This window comes from Apis dorsata, unplaced genomic scaffold (genome assembly GCF_000469605.1).
Source record: "Apis dorsata unplaced genomic scaffold, Apis dorsata 1.3 scaffold_355, whole genome shotgun sequence".
Taxonomy (NCBI): Eukaryota; Metazoa; Arthropoda; class Insecta; order Hymenoptera; family Apidae; genus Apis; species Apis dorsata.
In genome coordinates, this window is record NW_006263621.1 from 46663 (window position 1) to 48463 (window position 1801).

Genomic DNA, 1801 nt, shown 5'->3' on the forward strand with positions numbered 1-1801 from the left:
ACGATATAATGGCGCGCGTGATTAAAAGGGCGAAGAAACTGGAAAAGAAGGAAAAGAAGAGGAGGAGGAGGAGAAAGTCGAAGAAAGAAAAACTAAAGAAAACGAGACTATAAGAAAAACAAAAAAAAAAAAAAAACAAAAAAGAAAACGATTTTCCGAGGAAGAGAGGACGATATTTCGAGATAGTGAGAGATCTATAGTTATTATAACTTACTTAGGAATTTAGTGTAACGTCGCGCAACGAGATAACGTAACATCGAACTTAACGACAACGAAGGTCCTAAAACTATAATGTTGTATATTGTCCAAAAGTGCTTTCTCTCTCTCTCCGTCGACTGTACATTGAATTAGGGTGTCTGACGATACAGGGCGAATTTTTTTCTTTCTTTTTTTTTTTTTTTTTTTTTTTTTTTTTCTTCTTTGAGCTCAACCCTTTCGCTGCCAAGAGACTAAAAGAAACTCGAAAAATCGTTGAAAATGTTCTTTCTTTTAATTCGAAAAATAATGTAATAATGATGAAATTACTTTTAATTTTCAAAAAACAATTTCAAAGGTTAATAGTTGTAGAAACGTAAGATCGAATATCTATGGAATATATTTTGTATAAAAAAAGAAGAAGAAGAAGAAGAATTCTGGCAGCGTAAGAGTTGGAAAGCAAACACGAGGGGCGATCTGTCTTATTATATATAGCGATTCCCAAGGAACCCCTTAAGTAATGATGCGCTTAATACACTCGCTAGATGATCAGATAGCTTTTCGAGGTGGTTCTTCCTGGGTTTTGTTTCGCGAGAACAACCCTTTCGTTTTTTTTTTTTTTCCTCTCTTTCTCTCTTCGAGTGAGGTTGAAAGGGTGCGCGGCGTCCTTGCCCATTAGCGACGACTGGATCCAACGATCGTTGAACTCGATTGACTCGCGCCCCATTCGAATTCAGTGAAAGAAAATGGGAAGGAAGGGAAAAGAAAGAGAAAGAAAATTGCGGCGAGCGGTTGCTTTTTGATTTTTTTTTTTCCGAATTCGATTTGGTTTCCAGCGTTTTATTTTAAAAAATAAGATGGCGATCGTTCAAAGCCCAAAGCCTGGTTCATAACTTCATTCATTGTATCTCTCCTCCCCTGATCGTTGATTTGTGTTTGCTCGCTTGTCTGTGCTTCTTATATGTGCCTTTGTAAATTAATATTAATCGTAGCGTTTAACCGTGCTCTAGATCTTAGAATCCTTAAAAACTCTTAGTTGCGAGTGGCTTTGTATAGATCTCAAGATTTTCTCGGTGCTCGGAGGCGGTTTTCTGTCGTCGAATCATTTCAATCGTTGTTACTTATTGTACTTGTGTACGAGACATCACACGAGTTAGTGTAGAGTTCAGTTTGCCGGATGAAATGTGTCCAGGATCAAGTCGAAATCGCGGTTAAATGGGAAGAATGGAGGCACCCTGTCAATCGGTTCGTAGTGATAGTACAAAGAATTTTGAGACTAGCGATATATCGATAATTAGTGTTAAAAAAAAAAAAAAAGAAAAAAAAAGAAAAAGAAAAAAAAAAGATAAAAGAGAAACCGAAGTGTAAGATTCACTTACAGACTCGAGTTAAGAGAGATGAACAAGACGATACGATACTACTACTATTCCTATAAAGAATTGCTTCTTACCGCTACTAACGCTATTACGATGAGGCGACGATGAATACCGCTGCAACTATATTGTTAATACTACAAGGGGAAGAAAAAAAACTACTACTATTATTATAACTACTACTTGTACAACTATTACCACCACCACCACCACCACCACCACCACCACCACCA

The 1801-nt window shown here is 37.0% G+C and overlaps 1 long non-coding RNA gene across 1 annotated transcript in view; it reads left to right on the forward strand.

Moving 5' to 3' along the window:
* The first annotated feature begins 16 nt into the window (after nucleotides 1–16).
* LOC116185973 overlaps nucleotides 17–1801 on the forward strand; it is a 23256-nt gene continuing 21471 nt past the window's right edge. The window contains exon 1 of the long non-coding RNA XR_004150875.1: nucleotides 17–76. This is a non-coding gene — a long non-coding RNA (uncharacterized LOC116185973). The remainder of the gene's footprint in view (nucleotides 77–1801) is intronic.